This window comes from Bos grunniens, chromosome 18 (genome assembly GCF_055505025.1).
Source record: "Bos grunniens cultivar Pamir isolate PY7600 chromosome 18, Bosgru_T2T1.0, whole genome shotgun sequence".
Taxonomy (NCBI): domain Eukaryota; kingdom Metazoa; phylum Chordata; class Mammalia; order Artiodactyla; family Bovidae; genus Bos; species Bos grunniens.
In genome coordinates, this window is record NC_141182.1 from 21,988,093 (window position 1) to 22,008,284 (window position 20,192).

At 44.9% G+C, this 20,192-nt stretch overlaps 1 protein-coding gene across 2 annotated transcripts in view; it reads right to left on the bottom strand.

Moving 5' to 3' along the window:
- Positions 1-16,519: 16,519 nt before the first annotated feature.
- LOC147353218 (uncharacterized) overlaps positions 16,520-20,192 on the bottom strand; it is a 34,273-nt gene continuing 30,600 nt past the window's right edge. Inside the window, exons 4-5 of one of the 2 annotated variants that reach the window (XR_015145472.1) lie at positions 17,237-17,404; positions 16,520-16,783 (exon numbers count right to left, since the gene is read on the bottom strand). The gene's annotated coding sequence lies outside the window, so the exon portion shown is untranslated. Of the gene's footprint in view, positions 16,784-17,236; positions 17,405-20,192 lie in introns of those variants that run through there. The other variant, XR_015145474.1, reaches the window with a different exon arrangement.

Sequence of the window (20,192 nt, forward strand, 5' to 3'; positions counted from 1 at the left end):
GGTCACAGCGTCTGCCAGTTACCATGGAGACCCGCCCACGGGCCTCTGCGTGGCCGCCGCTGCTAGTCGGGAAGGCTGTGACTGCGGGTTTCCCAAACCTGAGTCAGGGCTGGGTAGGGTCGCAGAGCCGGGGTCCCGAACAACGAGCCTGGGGGCGGGGCCGGCCGCCGCCCAACCGCCCCGGTGCCCGCCCTCTCTCGTCCCTCGGTCTCCGGAGACCGCCACGTCTGTCCCACTCGGGTCTGACCGGCCCGCAGTGGCAGGGGCTGGGGCCGCTGTCAGGTTGGGAGAACTTAGGAGAACGCTTGGTGTATCCTTGAGAAATGCCCGTTTTCTGTGTCAAAGAATAGAGGAGCGCATAGGTACAGAAAATGGGACTAAACTCCCAAGTCACCCCTTGGCAGTAGCCTGGCTGCCAGAAGGGCTTTTTAAAAGTGTACCTATCGGACCTGACCTATAAAATCCGAATCCGAGGGGCAATGAGTACCAGGAATTTACATTTGTTGTAAGTTCCTCTGGCGATTCGGGTATGCCTTGAAGTTTGAGAACCTCTTGCACGGTAACGAAGCTCCTGGTCCTCTGATTTTTAAATTTTTATTTTTTTACCTAACAAAGGTGATCTGGAACATCTTCACTACATCTAACCCCTTTCACGGGAGTCGTTTCAGACTGAATAAAGTCTAAACGCAGCCATCTGATTCACAAGGCACACCCTGTGCTGGCCTCATTGCCATATTCCCATCTCATTTCCCACGTTTCTCTCCGGCCTCATTCTGTGGCGGTTGCCCTTGGTTTTCACACCTCCGAGGCTTTTCTTAGAATGGTGCCTACTCTTGGGTTGCTTTTCCAATCCCCACCTAACTCGGGATCTTATACTCAGAAGAGGAGAAATGTTCTCTGATCTGGCTGTTTTGTTCAATTTTTGGTGGCCTTTCACATTCTGGTAAAATGACCTTCTTGTTAAATGGCAAACAGCCAAACGCTCCTAATCCCAAGGGTTGGTTCTGAAATCCAACTTCCTCCTCTAGTGAACATTCCTGAGCCACTTCCGTTTGTCCAGTTAAAATACACTGGGGAATGTTGTAATGCCCTTACTATTAGTGCCAGTCAATATAAAGAGGAAGAGAAGCAGGAAGTCCTTTCTCCTGACCACAGGTGATCTCCCTTGGCACCTCTCTGACCCAATCCCTCCTCAACTTCTTGGCAGTCTCATCATTCTTTCCTGAACTTTTTTTCTGATCCCACCTTCTACCCTTCTCCTTGACAATCTCATCTCTTTCCTAAGCTTCACCAAGGACTCACATATGTTTCTCCAGCTCAGACCTCTCCACTGAGCTTCAGCATCCATTTGGCACTGGATGCTTCAGACACATATCAGAATCCTTATAGCTGCACACGCCAGAAAATCCAACTCCAATCGACTTGCATAGCAAGGAGATTTGCCTCATATGGGAGGGCAGGGTCCGGTGGTGGCAGTCTGGACTTCAGGCACTGCTTTCCTTCCAATGCCTGGATGGTTCCTTAGACACACCCAGGTGTGACAATGGCTAGCAAAACAGAGAGCACCTGTTTCTTCCACGGGTCTCTTCCACAGAGCAAAGATACGTTTCCCAGAAGCTCCCCAGAAGCAATGCTCTCGTTTCAGTGACCAGAAAAAGTCACACGCCAGTCTCTGCCCACAACAAAACCAATCAAGGTCAAGTGGAATGAGTCTGCCAGGATTGGCTAGGGCCTCAGCAAGATTTACCCTGGATCCCTGGCCTTTAGGCAGAGGAGTGACATGATTGGTTTGTATTTTGAAAAGGCTCATGGAGAGGGAAATGGCAACCCACTCCAGTATTCTTGCCTGGAAAATCCCATGGACAGAGGAGCCTGGTGGGCTATAGCCCATGGCGTCGCAGAATCGAACATGACTGAGTCACTGAACAACAACAGCTTTGCCCGGAGAACAGACTGTGGGGGTCATGAGAGCACTTGGGAAAACATTGCAGTAGTTCAGCAAGAGACAGCTGCATGAATTTGATGGTGAAGATGGAGAAGTGAATGAGTTCAGATATTCAAGAGGTGGATGGACAAGTCAGGACTTGCCCATGGATTAGATACGGGGATGAAGACTGTCATGGAAGAAGCCTAGATTCTGACTTGAGCTACTGGATGAATGGTGAGGACTTTCACTAAGATGAGAAACAGTAAAAGCCATGCTGTTTGCAGGGGTGGAGGGATGGGGAAATAGTTCGGTTTCAGTTAGGCAATGTTTGGGGGTGTTTCTTTAAGTTCTCTTGCCTGTGTATTGTTAACCATTTCCTCCTTCTTCTTGGCTAACAGAGCCTTGATTTTTGTTGAGAAGTCCTTCCCTTCAGTGGTTTCCTGTTCTTGGGGCAACATAGTCACCGTGGGCCTGGCCTGGCAGGGCCTATCTGTCCAGCCCCATAGGCCCCAGGCTCCAGCCACTCACCTTCTTCTAATTCCTTGGACGTGTGATGCTCTCCCAGTCTGCCCCACCACAAGAGGGGGCTTGGGTGTTCCCTTTGCCTGCACCATCCTCAAAGAGTCGGGACACAGCAGCTAAACAACAACACGTCTCACCACTTGCTGAGGGCAATTTTCTATCTATGTGGGAGATGACTTGTTAGTATCTATCTTTATACTATATAGTAAGCTCTGTGAAGCAGGCACCATGTCTGTTTCATTGTTCCTGGCCTCCCCAGCATCCAGTACAATGCCTGCCTGTGGTGGGTATGAAACAGATCCTTGACAAGTTCAGTTCAGAAGCAACTCAGTTCAGTTCAGTCGCTCAGTCATGTCCGACTCTTTGCAACCCCATGGACTGCAGCACGCCAGGCTTCCCTGTCCATCACCAAACTCCCAGAGTTTGCATAAACTCATGTCCATCCAGTCAGTGATGCCATCCAACCATCTCATCCTCTATCATCCCCTTCTCCTCCTGCCTTCAGTCTTTCCCAGTATCAGGTTATTTTCCAATGAGTCAGTTCTTCACATCAAGTGGCCAAAGTATTGGAGTTTCAGCTTCAGCATCAGTCCTTCCAATGAATATTCAGGACTGATTTCCTTTAGAAGTAACTACAGTATATTTAAAATACTGACCAACCTGCATGCCCCCAGATCTGCACCAAGAAAGGAGCTGATTATGAAAATGAGGATGATTTATTTAAAGGGAAATGAAAAGGTAGCCTTGAGGTACCATTTCTTCAAGAATAAGATATAAGTACTAAGAAAAAATAAAAAAGCTACTGACCCTAAACCTTACCTGTAAAACATTTTTAATCACTTCATATTATATTCATTAGTCTAACCTTTTGGAGCATATCTGATATTTGTGTTAAAAGATGAATTCTTGGGACTTCCCTGGTGGCCCAGTGGTTAAGACTCCGTGCTCCCAATGCAGGAGGCATGAGTTTGGTCCCTGGTTGAGGAACTAGGATCCTGCATGCCACATAACCAATAAATAAATAATAAAAAATAAATTTAAAACAGGTTTAAAGAATTTTAAATGATTTAAAAAGAATTATTGCATCAAGACTTCAGTAGACGTGTGATCTCTATGAGTAGTCAGGACTCCTGCTCATGTTCTAATAAGCAAAATATTCACTGAGTCCATTTTTCTTTTGGTCTCTGGGAAATTAACTGTACAAAGCCAGTTTAGATCACTGATTTACTACTAAAGGAAGGCCTGAACAGAAGGAAAGGGCCAAATGATGGTTAGTTGAAATGTGTTTCGTATACATGAACCAGTATTTTAAGCTCACTCCATTTACCTCCTAAATCCTTTTCTGAAAGGCAGATTCCTATATAATATGGTATGTATATCACCGTTTACGTGATTATTGTTAAAGATACATGAGATGATTATATAACTGTGCGTTTATTTTAATACATCAGAGAAAAATGCAATAACACATCAGTACCAAGACTTTATGGATAGGAATGTTTAGGCTGAGACCACAGTAATCTCTTTTTTAAAGTGAATAGGTTTAAGGAGGATATTAAGTATTATTAGTTAATGATCCTCAGATATGGCAGAAATTTTTGACAATGATTTAAATTTGAGAAACTGCTATAGAGGATGGTGTGGCTTTTATCCTTTCTACATCCTTACCGATCATGACAATTTTCGCTTATAACATCACAAATGTGCTTCTAGTTTCGGGCTGCATCCCATTTTCTTCCCTGACCTAGTTACTATAACTCCTGACTCATGAATACATTAGTGAGTGGATGGTTGGATTACTGGATAGATGAAATAGATAGATGAATTTTACAGAATACAATATTTCAAATCTAAATCAGAGTAGCTGACAGACTGTCAGTAAATAACGGAGTAAATACTACTCTGTGAGTATTTACACCTTAAGGAAAAGCAATCAGTATACAACACTGCAGTTCATAGAGGGCCAGAAGAGAACTGATTTTCTTTTATAAACCAAAAAGTGCTTTGAACGTGGCATGACACTGCAAATTACCACCCACTCTCTTAGCATGCTCCTGGCTATTCCGCCAGCCACAAGAACTCCTGTTCTCTGATTGGCATTGTATGAAAAATCACCTCAACTCTGCAGTTTCAAAGCATTTGGAGAGATGATAAAGGCTTTAAGGTTAGTTTTAGCCAGAGTGGTAGATTTCAGAAAAGGAAAAAAGAGAAAGCAATATTCATCCATTAATAAATATTGATAATTCAGGGTCTGCTGTGGGCAAAGTACTGTTCCTAACATAGACGCCTTTCTTTCTTACAATAGGTAAATAGAGATCTGTGAAAGCCAAGAAGTCCCAGTGATTTTGAGAGTCTGCCACCCAAAGTAAATGATGTTGTCACTCTCGTTTCTATGTCCCAACTTTCTATTATGAAAATTTTCAGCCATACAGAAAAGTAGAGTGAAAGGACTCTCCTTAAACTCACCACCCAGGTTCAACAACATATTAATGGTGCAACAGTTCTGCTGTATTTCCTTTAACTGTCTAATTTTTTCCTCCCGAATCATTTAAAAATAAGTTGCAGAGGAAGACCAAGATGGCAGATGGGGAACTCACCTCCCCCCACAAATACATCTACATGTGGAGCAATTCTCATTGAAAACTGAAAATTGGCAGAAAGATTTGTTCAATCGAGGCTGTAAAAAAAGATCCACGTGGACCTGGGTAGGAAGGGAAGAGAACCCATCAAGGTCAGGACCTGTGCCCCTGGGAGAGGACTCAGAAGAGGAGGGGGGTTACATGGGCTGAGGTCCTCCCAGGGGAGTAAGCAGTTTAAGCCACATATTGGCCACACCAGCCCTGGGGGAGTGGGTCCGACTCCAGGGAGATGAGTCCATTTGGCTGGCTGGAAGGCTGGTAGGGCTAACAGGTAGGCTGTGGGAAGCTGGGACTCCACCTGTGAGGACTGCATATGTGTGTGCTTGCTCCAAGAACAGGGCAGGGAGGGCAGACTGAAACTGCCTGGGACGCTGGCAGGTTTCTTGCACTCACCCTGGCACTCAGCTCAGCCTAAGCTGAGCATCCACACCGGCCCTGCCCGCTCTGCAGCACAGTTCCACAGTAGGGGGAGGGCTGCAGAGGCCAAGGGGAGAGCTCGGTTGTGAGGGGCAAAGGTGGCTTGGACCCAGAGTGGCTTCTGAGGGGGGCAGCCATTATAGAACCTCAAAAAACCCTGGACTGCCAAAGCAAGTTTGAGAAAAAAGAAGAAAGTTGGAGGTCTCATGCTCCCCAACTTCAGACTATACAATGAAGTTACAGTAATCAAAACACCATGGTACCAGCACACACACACAAAAAAACAGATGCAGAGATCAATGGAACAGAATAGAGAGCCATAAATAAATGCACACACTAATGATCAATTCTTGCCATGAGAACCCCATGAACAGTATAAAATGGTCAGTTAGTCTGTGACAGAGGAGGCATGAATATATACACTGAAGTAAAGACAATCTCTTCAATGCGTGGTTCTGGGAAAACAGGACAGCTGCGTGTAAAAGACTGATAATAGAACACTTTCTCACACCATGTACACCAAAAGACTCGAAGTAGATTAAAGACCTAAATGCAAAACCTGAAACCATAAAACTCCTAGAAGAGAATATAGGCAGAATACCCTTTGACACAAATTGTAGCGATATTTTTTGGATCTGTCTCTAAGGCAAAAGAAACAAAAGCAAACTGTAAACAAATGGGACCTAAATTTGTTAAATTTGAGAACTGCTGCTCATCAAAGCAAACAATCAACAAAACAAAAGGCAACCTACCGAATGAGAAAAAATATTGGTAGATGAGATGGATAAGGCATTAATATCCAAAATCTAAAAACTGCTCATAAAACTCTATATCAAAACAAGCACCCTGATTTTAAAAATGGATAGAATACCTGAATAGACATTTTCCCAAAGAAGATATACAGATGGCCAACAGGCAAATGAAAATACGCTTACTGTAGCTAATCATGAGAGAAATGTGAGTCAAAACCACCATAAGGTATCACCTCACACCCGTCAGAATGGCAGTCTTCAAAAAGTCTGCAAATGACAAATGTTGGCAAAGATGCGGACCAAATGGAGCCAGAGTCCACTATGCAAAGTGGTGGCAAGTCCTTAAGAAAATAAAAATATAGCTACCATGTGATCCACAGATTCCACTCCTGGGCATTATATGCAAAGAAAATGAAAACACCTGTTTAAAAAGATATATGCATGTCAGTGTTCGTAGAAGCATCATTTAGAGCAGCGAAGATGTGGAAGCAACCATGTACCCATCAACAAGTGAATGGATAAAGAGGATATAGGGTGCGTGTGTGTGTATATATACAATGGAATGTATATATGTGTGTATATATACACCCATTCACTGGAATATTGCTCATCCTTTAAAAAAAGAATGAAATTCTGCCATTGACAACAATGCGGATAGACCTAGAGGGTTTTATGTTTCGTGAAATATGTCCCATTGAGAAAGAAAAATACTGTATGATGTGACTTATATGTGGAAATTAAAAAATGAAATAAATGAATAAATCTAACAAAATAGAAACAGACTCACAGATATAGAAACCAAACTAGTGGTTACTAGTGGGGAGAGGAAAGGGGGATGGGCAAGAAAGGGTAGGGGGTTAAGAGATACAAACTACTTTATATAAAAAATAAGCAACAAGGGTATATTATATAGCACAAGGATATACAGCCACTATTTTGTAATAACTTTAAATGGAAAGAAAAAAAGGGGGCTTCCCTGGTGGCTCAGATGGTAAGGAATCCGCCTGCAGTGCAGGAGACCTGGGTTCGATCGCTGGGTTGGGAAGACCCCTGGAGGAGGGCATGGCAACCCACTCCAGTATTATTGCCTGGAGAATCCCCATGGGCAGAGGAGTCTAGTGGGCTACAGTCCACGGGGTCACAAAGAGTCGGACACGACTGAGCTACTAAGCACAAGCACAATCTATAAAAATATTGAATCACCATGTTGAACACGTGAAACTTTCATATTTTAAATCAACTATATTTCAATTAAAAAAAATAAGCTGAGGTCATCGTGAACTTCACTCCTAGGTACCTCGGCATGTATCTCCTAAGGTCTAGGGCATTCCCCTGCCTACAGGGCCACAGTCACACTTGAGAAAATGCTCTAAATTCCTACCCGCATTGCATGCCCATACCTATTTAAATTGTCCTTATTGTCACATATCATAAAAATGCTTTAATTGTCATTTTCTGAAGCCACGATCCAATCAAGATTTATTCACTGTGCTTGGTTGCTCTGTCTCTTTAATCGCTGTTACAGAACAATTCTTCCTCCTGCCCCCATAACTTGGACCTCTGGAACAGACCAGGATGGGTTTCTCGTGATTTTATTCACCTTGATTCTCTACCCCTGATTGATTGATTGATTACTTTTGGCTGTGCCGGGTCTTCCTTGCTGCATGTGGGCTGTCTCTGGTTGCAGCGAGTGGGAGCTACTCTTCACTGAGGGGGTGTGGGCTTGTCATTGAAGTGACCTCTCTTGTGGATCACGGGCTCTAGGCACTCGGGTTTCAGGAGTTGCAGTACATGGACTCAGCAGTTGGGCACAGGCTCAGTTGCTCCATAGCATATGGGATCTTCCCGGATCAGGGATTGAACCTGTGTCCCCTGCATTGACAGGTGGATTCTTAACCACTGGACCATCAGGGAAGTCCTATCTCTGTATTTCTTGAATACAATAAGGGCCAAATACCTGATTAGATTTAGCATTTCTGGCAGGAGTACTTTGTGGGGGAGGAGTTTATTTTGACTCCTTGAACTCCTGATTTAGCAGAATTGCATCCTAATGATTATGTGTGAACAATTAAAAACAGAAATATTGTCTGTGTTAATATAAGTTGCTTGACTCTCTAGCAGTGTAAATAGTAGTAAAATTTGAAGTTTCCATTTTGGAAACGTACTTTTCTCTAGTAACAGGCATTTGGAGAAGGCAATGGCACCCCACTCCAGTACTCTTGCCTGGAAAATCCCATGTGTCGGGAGCCGGCGTGAGGAGCTCTACCCGTGGCAAAGGTCATGAGGAAGGAGGCTCGGCATACACAAAGGCGGGATCGAGCCTCAGGAGTCTCCCTGGATATTTTTGAGAATATTTTTAACAGTTTCAAGATTATTTGTATAAGGAGTTGGCATTCTTTAGTTTCATTGTTACCCGTGTCAGGAAAATCTACTATCTTTTCTACTTTTCTCTTCGAAAAGATTTCACTACTTCCCACCCTTCTTTACCCTACCTATCTTATGAAGGGGGGTCCCGGGCACCCTTGAGTGGGGTCCTAGCCGTCAGAAAACTGCACAATTAGGGGGATTACCTGACTGGAAGCCTGGTTCGGGCACCACTTGCCGAGGTCCAGCCCCGGCTGATCCAGGGTATTCGAAGGGGAGATGGCTTCGGCGAGTTTCACTGGATACAATAGTTTTATTTAAATATTTATCAAAGATATAAAGAGTAATAAAACGAAGATAGCTCAGCAGGAAAATTCAGTGGAGAAAAGAGGCTGAGTAGCTTGGTTTACGCGGAAAATCAATATAACCTGTGACATCAAGTTAGCTCTGACCACGGAGGCCGCAGGCGCCCTCTCGAATAGCGGAAGGTGCCCCACCTTAGGCACCTTTTCGAGTGGGTCTTAGAAGCCCAGGCAAATAAATGGTCGCAGAGGACCTCCATGCTCCAGATGGAGACTCAGCCGGAATGTAAAAAGAAAGAATGACATGGGGAGACCCAGCTTTGGTGAGCAAGGCCCATAGCTTTATTTTCAACAGGGGCTTTTATACCCTAAGTTGCACATAGAGGATAATAGGGGATGTAAAATCATGCAAAGTTAGCAGTCTTTGATCCTTATCAAAACCAGGGTTTCTTTCCTGCAAATTTATCGTATACAAATGGTTTAGGTGATTTACATCATCTTCTGGCCAGAAGGCCTATTAACATTTTATGACTCTTGACAAAGGTTTGTCAACCCTAAGACTTATTTTCTCTAAGAGTAATTATTTTAAGGTTTGGCGCCATCCTCCGAAGGTGTTAGATAAAGTTGCATTCCTACTGCACTTCCTACAGAAGTGCAATGGGTTTACAACAAAAGAAAGAATTTATTACCTTAAGGGTCTAAAGTTGCTAACACCAAGGCCACTACTTATTTTTTCTACATACCAACTATATTAATAAATACACATTTAAGGATACAATACAGGGGATGTGGAAACTTGGCAGCAAGCATTGGCTCATCAATGAAATCTTTTACTAGTTTTATTTTGACAGTTTCTAACTCTCTGAGAGGCTCTAAGCTATTTGAATATCTTAAGCTTCCCGTGCCTCTCGAGGCTAAGAGACTGTAAACAATCGTATGCATAGCTATAGGAGTCTGGGTAAACTTGTCAGGCGAGTTAGAGAGCTATCTAAGGGGTTTGGATTTAAACACTCCTAATGCCCAGGAACTTTATTAACTGGAGCTGTAAGTTAACTCTTTATCAGAGAGAGAGAGATGGTGGTGAGGGACAGCCCCCAGTAAAGTCAGAGGTGAGAGCACAAAGCAGTAAAGTAGGCAGACTCTGGTTTTGGGGGGTAGATGCTCGAGAATATCCAGGGGGACTCCTGAGGCTCGATCCCGCCTTTGCGTATGCCGAGCCTCCTTCCTCATGACCTTTGCCACGGGTGGAGCTCCTCACGCCGGCTCCCGACACCCATGGACGGAGGAGCCTGGTAGGCTGCAGTCCATGGGTCGCGAAGAGTTGGACACGACTGAGCGACTTCACTTTCACTTTTCACTTTCATGCACTGGAGAAGGAAATGGCAGCCCACTCCAGTGTTCTTGCCTGGAGAATCCCAGGGACAGGGGAGCCTGGTGGGCTTCCGTCTATGGGGTCGCACAGAGTCGGACATGACTGAAGCGACTTAGCAGCAGCAGCAGCAACAGGCGTTGGATATTTTGGCCATTACTACTTCTCACTCTTAAGGCTGACTTCCTGTCAATGACTTCTGTCCTCACAAATATCAATGAGGCCATAAATCACACTTGCTATGTGCCACGTGCATTAAGTATTTGTGGTACTTACTGCCAGCTTAGTTGTGGTGGTGGTGGTTTATTCAATAAGTCGTGTCTGACTCTTCGCTAACCCACAGACTGCAGCCCACCAGGCTCTTCTGTCCATGGGATTTTCCAGGCAAGGATACTGGAGCAGGTTGCCACTTCCTTCTTCAGGGGATCTTCCCGACCCAGGGACTAAACCCACGTCTACTGTATCTCCTGCATTGGCAGGTGGATTCTTTACCACTGAGCCACCTGAGAAGTCCGCCAGCTAAGCTGAGTCCAGTTGAAAAAAGGAACTGAACGTGGCTCAGAAGACATCAGGTGGAACAGGGTGACTGCGGTGCTAGCAACTGTTAGGAGAAGAAGGGGCCCTCTTAAAGATTATGTGTATGCAATTCACATTTGAACATTTGCTACTTTCCACCTGTAGCCAAGCCTGGCCTTAGGTTCCTGCTAACTGATACACTGTAAACCTTAAGGACACTCACTTTTCTCTTTTTGATGCCTCAAGGTACCAAACATTCCTTAATGTGCAGAGTAGGGAAAATGAAGACTGCGTGAAGGAACAGTAAAGCCTGGTGCACTGCTGCTTTCTGTGCCAATGTGACTCTAAACAAAGGCGACAGCAGAGACTGTTACTGTATATCCTAGTGGGTTCATATGAATATATTTGTATTTTCTCTAGTAACAGGCAGCAGTTTCTCCTGACACCATGTATATGCCCTTCCTTTTCAGTTGACACTAGCTGGCAAACCTTGCCCTGCTTCACCAAATACAGCTTCAAGCCAGGGAAGGTGCTGGGTGAGCAAATTATCCAAAGGGGGTTGACTTTAGCACCTCCTGGTGGAGGGTTGAGTGCCCTCTGGTGGCCAATGGGAAGAATGCATGCAGCAAAGCAGGAATTAATTTACCGGAGGATGTTTGTTTTAGAGAATACTACCTGTACATTTTAAATAGGCCCCTGCTGTTGAAACCCAGTGCCTACATCAGGATTCTTGAAAAAAGTCACAGCTAAAAGAGTTATGTTTCCCTTACACAAAGTTGCTTAATAGTCTCAACATCTCCATCAAGTCCCCAGAGATAAGAAACGGATTCAAAAGAGAGATTTTTACTGAAACTTTCACCGAAGATGCCTTCAATAACACACTGTGAGTATTATTCCAGAAGCCATTCCCCAGGGCTGCCTCACCGAAGAAAGGTCATGCCTTTGCCCCCCAGCAACTCTCCACTGGTATTCCTGGGCTTGATGTTATCCCTGTACAACTACCTTCCTCTCACCCCCATCAAAACCAGAAGCTGGGATCTTTATTCCCTGAAACATGAACGACTACAGAAAGCTGAATCCTTCTGCACAGTCTGGGACCCAAAGCCCGAAATTAGAGATGAAATGCTCATGGTGGCGTTTCCGGCACTGACCCAGAGCACGCTGACCGATTCTATCCTACAGGGAAGGTGGTCTGGGGAATGAAGGGTGGGGGGAAGGAATCAGGAGAAATTGGGGGCTGGGATGAGCAGGCGACTGCCGCACCCCCTCTCCAAGGCTCTACACTTGCATAGTTCAAGGGCTGCAACATTGCTGAGGAAAAGGCCAGCCCAAATATGCCCACATGACAAAGGACGAGGGTGATCAACTGGGCATCAGGTTTGTGTTAAGGTAGAAACTCGGGAGCAGAGGTGTCCGTAGGCGATGCAGCATTCCCGGTGATCCCAGTCACTCAAGTTAGGCCATCACCTGAGGGTCACGTGATCTGGCTTCTCAGGACAGATATTTATCTTAATCACTGATGAGTGGAGGCTGCACTGGTTGCCCTGGTCTGCTGGTATGGGCAGGCTCCTTCCCTAAAGCTGAATAAGCCAGGTGATGAGCCCCACTGGGGTCAGCTGGGGAAATCCCAACTTCCAGGAAGGTTTGAAACCACCATCCATCCACATCTTCACAGCCTGTACCTGGGTCTGCTGGGGTCTTTCTATCTTAAATCCCAGCATGAGCTGCAGTAGGAGGCCCTGTCTACACCCACTGTGGGAGTGCTCCCCTAGCTCTTCCCTCCTGGAAGAGCCACGGTGACTTAACACAGCCACAGCTCCTTGGCTGTGCTGTCTTGCTATTAGAGGGTGTCTTGCTATTGCTTGCTGACCAGAAATATCACCCAGTGGCAAAATGCAAGGTCACACACACACAGAGGAAGAGGGGCAAAGAATTATGCCACTGAACAGATAATCCCTAAGCCATTCACACGCCTCCACTGCTATGACTCCACTCCACTATGACTCCACCGCACTGCGATGTGGTCCCAGCCACCATGATCTGGATGACCTCTCTCATCTGAATGAGGGCACCAGCCTCCCCACTGGGCTCTGGCTTCCCCCGACTCCTCTCAGTCTGTCCTCAACACGGCAGGTGCAGTGAGCACATTCAGTCTCAAGTCAGGCCACATCATTCTCTGTTCAAACCTCCCGCAGTTTCCCGTCTCAGGTCGACTAAAGGCCTAAGAGGCTCCAAGTAATCTAGCCATTGCTACTGACTCACCTGTGTTCAGCTCCTTCTCTGACTCTGTTGTTTTGCAGAATACAACTGATTTTTGTGTTGGTTTTCTATCCTACAACTTTACTGAGTTCACTTATTTCTAACGGTTTTTCAATGGAATGCTTAGCATATTCTACACATAAGATCATGCCATCTACAAAAGAGATGTGATTTTACTTCCTTTCCAATTTGGATGTCTTTCTTTAGTTTTCCCTCTTTCTTTTGCCTAATTATTCTGGCTAGGATTTTTAGTGCTGCGTTGAATTGAAGTGGCAAGTGGGCGTGCCTGCCTTGCTCCCAATCTAACAAGGAGGTCTTTCAGGTTTTCACCACCAGGTATGATGTTAGCTGTGAATTTTTCATACATGGCCTTATTTTGTTAAGGTAAATTCCTTCTATACCTGATCTGTTGAGAGTTGGGTTTTTTTTTTAATCATAAAAGGGTGTTGAATTTTGTCAAATGGCTTTTCTGCATTTATTGAGATGATGATGTGACTTTTGTCCCTCATTTTGTTAATGTGGCATTATCACATTGTGGTATCAATTCGCATATGTGGCGCCATCCTTGCATCCCAGCAATAAATCCCACTTGGTCATGGAGTGTGACCCTCTTACTGTGCTCTCGAGTACAGTTTGCTTGTATTTTGTTGAGGACTTTTGCATCTATGTTCACCAATCTTTTCCATTTTCTGCTCAAACACCCTTTACCAGTGAGGTCTTTCTTGACCACCATATTTAACATTTGACTCCTCCCAACCCTCTATACCTGCTCTATTTCACCCCTTAGCATTTATCACCAAGCATACTAAATATTCACATGTTTGTTTATGGTCTCTCTCTCCCACGTCCATCTCTGACCCATGTAAAGGCAGGGGTTTTTATTTTTTGTCTGTTTTGGTCACTTCCATAGCCCTTTTACCTAAAAAAAAAAAAGGTGTGGCACACAGCAGGCAAATGATGGGTCGAATTGTATCCTTCCGAACTTTTTATGCTGAAGCCCTTACCCCTAGAACCTCAGATGTAGTTATATTTTGAGATAGGGTTTCAATGAGCTAAGTTAGCAGGAGCCCTAATCTGACTGGTGTCTTGGTAAGAGGAGGAAATTTGGACACACAGGAGACATCTTGAACTCACACTCTTAGACGGATGACCATGTGAAGAAATAGTAAGAGGGAGGCCTCAGGAGAAACCAACCCTGCCAGCATCTTGATCTTGGACTTCTAGCCTCCAGACTTTGAGAAAGTAAATTTCTGCTGTTTATGCTACTCAGTCGGTGGTGTTTTGTTATGGAAGTGTGAGCAAACTAATACAGCACGTAAATATTTGTTGACTGAACGAATATCTTCGGAAGGCCTAAAATAGATGCATCCTTTTTCTCCTTCCCATATTAAGATGAGTGTCCACTGGGTATCTCTCACTCCTGGAGGGATCTGCTGGCCCCAAGGAGAGCTGGCCTGTGAGGAAGGTTACCCCACACCTGTACCAACATGTGGATGGGCCACATTGGAGCTTTTCAGGAGCTGATGGTACCAAGGTACTTCTAATGATGCTTTATCCAATGGCCTGCAGTGTGGGTCAGCAGAATTGGCCATCTCCTATGATGACCCTCTGATCACAGTTAAAAATCAGAAAACCCCATAAGCCAGAAGGGGCTGTAAAGATCCCTGTAATAGTGGTAACAGATGTGTGGTGATAACAGCTGTAATTATTGTTGCTGCTATTTAGCGAGCTTTTACTCTGGGTTGGTGTGGGAAGCACTCTGTAAATCTTAGCTCTTTAATCCTTGGGATAATCCGGTGAGATGGGACCTTGCACTGCCCCTGCCTCACAGATAAGGTAGCTGAGGCTTGGAGAATGAGGCCACAGTCAGTGAGAAAAAGCAGAAATCCAATCTATTTTCATTTTCTGCCTCTCACCAAGCTCTGTTCCTCCTCCTCCAGACTTCCTCCACCCTAATTTCCCTTGAGAAGTCATTTTCCCCAATTTGTTCTTCTTCAGGTGAGACTGAACAGATTCAGATGGGACTGACCCCATCCCCTCAACCCCAGCTCCAAGTGGACCAGGACTGACCAATCAGAATACTCCATTCCTTCCAACTCCCCACTACTCCAGGGATTCAAGGACTGGTCACATGATACAAATTAGTCCAGAGAGGCCCCACCCTGAGGTTTTAGATATCTGGGAGAAGTCCTGGGTACAGGAAACTCCCATTGGTAAGGATGAGAGAACTTCAACCCTGGACACTGCCTTCAGCAAGATTTAGTTCTTTTACCATATGACCCAGTAATCCCACTCCTGGGCATAAACCCAGAGAAAACCATAATTCAAAAAGACACATGCACCCAAATGCTCAGTGCAGCACTATTTGCAATAGCCAGGACATGGAAGCAACCTAAGCTTCCATCAACAGAGGGATGGATAAAGAAGATACTGGTGGTGCCTCAGGGAGGCCTCCTCTGCCTGCCAGGGTCCTCCTTTGGTGGGGCAGGTATCTACCCTTATTTCTGCTTATAGGGGGTACAGTTGACAGCGTGTCATGAAAAGGGGGCAAGGAAAAGATGAGTCTCAGCACAAAACAGTGGTCACGATAGGCCCCTTGGGTTGGTTTGACAGTCACGGGGACACTGAGGATTCTCCAGTGACAGCAAATACTTCTGCTCGTCCCCTCCCTTCTGCTAACCACACATCCACAAAGTCCTCCCAACGGTGGAGGAAGGGGCAGGGCTGTGTGTCAAAGGGGCAGCCCCATCTGAAATAGGATCTGGATGGATCACACACATTCCAGCTCCAGAGCTCTCTCAGTGGATTGGTCAGGCATGGTTTCTGCATAACTCAGGCTGGGCTGCTGCTGTGTCAACAAGCTAGTAACTTTGCAGCCTAACCTACTGAAGGGCGGGGACTCCAGGCTCAGAGGTATTTCCTGGCACACACACCCGTGCAGGAGCCTGGAAGAGCTAGAGCCAAGCTTCAGCTTCTCCCACAGTCAGCCCTTCAAGAGAGCACACACAGCCACTTACACACTCATGAGTCAAGACAGTGCTTCTTATTTGTGTCTTTCCACCCAACCCATTGCTCCAACTACAATAGGACATCTGACAACCTGTAGTCAACTGCCTGAGTGTCGAGACTCTAGAAAGTCCCTTGGATGGCAAGGAGATCAAACCAGTCAATCCTAAAGGAAATCAATCCTGAATATTCATTGGAAGGACTGATGCTGAAGCTCCAATACTTTGGCCACCTGGTACAAAGAGCTAACTCACTGGAAAAGACCCTGATGCTGGGAAAGGTTGAAGGCAGGATAAGGGAGTGACAGAGGATGAGATGGTTGGATGGCATCACTGACTCAATGGACATGCGTGTGAGCTAGCTCTGGGAGATAGTGCAGGACGGGCGAGCCTGGTGTGCTGCAGTTTACGGGGTCGCAAAGAGTCGGGCATGACTTAGCAACAGAATAACCACTCCAGAAAAAGGTCTTTGTCGTCACAACTTTGAGTCTTTTTGCTCCTGAGAAACAGAAAAATCCGAGGCTGCAGGCAAGTGAGGTTGGTGGAGCGGTGATCAAGGAGTCCATTCCCCATCACTTTCCTGTCATGGTCGTCACACAGCTGGGACACGGGTCCCCTCTCCCACAACGTGAACAGAAGAGTTTGGTTGCAATTCCCTCGCACCTTCCAGCTCTCAGCTTGGTGGTGTTGAAGATCTCAAGGGAGAAAGGACTTTAAAGATAAAACAGAGCAATCCTTTGATTTTTGAGACCAAGGGAGGCAAACTGAGGTTTACTGTCTCATAGTCTATCCGTTGTATATGTGGTGGTGCATGGGCCTGAGTGTGTGTGCACGCGTGTGTGTGCAACATGTGTGCAGTGTCTGTGCAGGGAAGGGTCAGAGAGGCTGGGAGGTGGAGAGAGAAGTGCAGAGAGTATGTCTCTTTCCTTTCACAGATCACCCCAGAGATTTCCCTGACTTTACAGGTGGAACTGAAGATAAATGGATTAGCCAGGTGAATAAACCTGTATTAAAAACTTTCTGAAAAATCAATTTGAGAGAGAAGATTTGGGAGAATAAAATATGATCAACTGTGTCAGGTAGCTTGAATAAATCGATGCCTGCAAGTCTGGTAAACAATTTCTGATCTACAGCCCCCAGGGTCTCCTTGCTGGTGATAGTTACCTCGGTAATTGGACCGTGGGATGAGGCCAGGCCAAGGAGGAGAGGCATTACAAATGATGTTTCTTCAAGTGAAAATTAATTTCTTTGCTGACCAACAAAGACCAAAGTAATTTCAGAATTTTAAGGATGGCGAGACATCATAAAATTGTTTATGCTTTTCATTCCGTCCTGAAATTAGACATGGAAATGAAAGAGAAATGAGTCTCTGTCCCCATGCGTGATATTTTGGGCACTGAGGCAGTCGGCTACTATTCAGAGGAGCATCTGATGGCTCCAGGAGCAGGGGAGGGGGAGCCTCTCGCATTGGGGTACACAGAGTACACATCTGTGCATACGCCAGGAGGGAAATCAACCCTGAAAGCCAGAAAGGGTTTTCTCTTCTGCTCTGGACTTTCTCCACACAACAGTTAAAGAGATGTAGCTTTTGGCCCTGGAATGGAATGAATCAGCCTCCAAAAAAAAGAGATGAAATGTACTGTTAAAATTAAGACCTAAGACTAGCTTTTCTATACAGAATGGATAAACAACAAGGTCCTATTGTATAGCATGGAGAACTATATTTAATATTCTCTAATAAATAATAGAAAGTATTAAAAATAATATATACCTATGTGAAACAGAATCACTTTGCTGTACAGCAGAAATTAACCCAACATTGTAAATCAACCATACGTCAATTTTAAAAATTGATTAAAAAAAGAATCCACACAGGAAACCCAGCACTCTATAATTACTTAGAGGAAAAGAATCTGAAAATGAGTGGATATATGTATACGTATAACTGATTTTCTTTGTATAGCAGAAAATAACACAGCATCATAAGTTAACTATACTTAAGAAAATTGTTTTAAAAAGAATCTAAACTCAGTGCTTATGCCAAATAATATCTCCTAATGTATTATTATTAGGATATGACTACAACAGGCCCCAAATTCCCTTATAAATCTTCATAAGGAATATTCAACACTTTTCTTATCAGTAGAATAAAGTGAATGTATGAATAACTAGCTTTACACGAGTGGATAAACCATATGCGTGCAGCATTAACAAAAACTGTCATTGTCTTTGAAATCTGTAATTTCAGAAGTGTGTACACTTAAAAACAGTTGGAAATACTTAATTTTCTAAATGTAAATAAGAAAGACCTAAGGCTATAGTACACTCTGGAGCAGAAGAGGAAGGTGGGACATAGGACAGAAGTGCAAGCAAGTGACAGGCTCGGCCGTGTACTGAAGGTGCTGTGGGCCTGTGTGATTTCACGGACCTCAGCGTGCCACGTGACGGCCAGAGCAGCCTTGACACGAATCAGAGCATCCCGCTCTCCAGCTTAAACCAGTGGCGTGCTGCGGCCCCTCTTTCCAGCTTGAAATGTTTTGTTTTGGAAAATGCCCTTCGGGACTTCCCTGGTTGCCCAGTGGTTACGACGTCCAGTGCAGGGGTGCGGGTTGGGTCCCCTGATGACGAGCTAAGATCCCAAATATCTCACGACCAAACAACCAAAAACATAAAACAAAGTGATAGTGTAACAAGACTTTAAAAATGTTCCACGTAAAAAAAAAAAAAATACCCCTTTTAATGTGTAAAAAGCAGAACACTTTCAATAAAATGAATCCTGAGATGCAAAGAGCTAGCATTTTCACCCAGTGGATGGTCTTTTGTGCACACCCCTTCCCGGCCCCAGCTTCAGGGACCTCACTTCAGTAACTTGAACTTGGTCATGACGGGGTATCTCCACCACTGAAATCCGTCTACATGCCCAAGGGACTGCTGCGTGTTTACCAGCCCACTGTTGCTAAAAAGTCTCCTTACTCTTTAAACTGTAACCTAAGACATTCCGCTGTGGCCTCGGGCTCACCTCTCTACCTTCAGCTGGTATTTATCTCCCTTCTTCTGCTCTGCATCAGCCCACAAGGCCTACACCTACTCCTTGAATGTTCTCTGTTCAACCTGTGCTCTCTGCCTAGAGAATTCTTTCTTCAGATCCTTCTTCAGGCCTCAAATGTCAACTCCCTAGAGGCCTTCTCTAACCTCCTCCTCTTCCATCACTGTTACAGCATCCAATTGTATTGTCTTTGCAGGATTCCCGACTCCCTGAAATCCTCCTTTGTTTTCTTAATTGTTGTCCAGGCCACTGGTAGGATATATGCTTCCTTAAGCGTGGAGATCCTAACGTTCTCATGTCTTCAAAATCCAGCCCTGATACATGTCCGGCTCTCCAACATAGAGGCTGAAATGAATGAATGAATGAGTAGCCCAGAGCCTCAAATACCATCATGGACCAGATATCCTTTTTTGGTAAGTGTGGCTCCTCCTTTTCTGTTCTGAAAATAAATCATTTCAGGGACAATCCCACTTCTAGTCACTGAAACCCTTGAGGGAATAAGTTTCTTAATGTATTTCCTCCTGGGCTAAGAGGCCCAGAACAGTCTGGGCTGTTGGAAGAGGGCGAGCAAAGAAAAGGGCACCAAATACAGACTTTGCCCCTATAATTCTTCTGCTGAGTGACATTTCTGGGTGCTGTGTTGACAGCCACAGGCAATCTTACCTGTAATAAGAGTAATGCAAACTAAAACTCCATTTTTAAAAACTCTGCGATTGGGAAAGATGGAATAATTTAGTTACAGACTGTTGGAAAATGTGTCAAAACAGACCCTCATATATTGCTTGTAGGAGCTTAACTTTGTACCAGCTTTGGCAACTTCTATTACAAATCCAAATATTCAAGCCCTTTGACCTAACGATTCCACATCCATGAATTTATCCAAAAGGTTTATGTTCACAGGGGTGCAGAATTCCAAGCATGCAAGGTTATGAATTGTGGCAAAAGACTGGAATCAATGTAAAAGTTCTTCACTGGGGCCTGGGTTAGACAAATGAAGAAAATGAACTTCTACAGAAACAGAAAGGAATGAGGAAGTTCCTTATGTACTAACCTGGGACAATCTTCAAGATACAG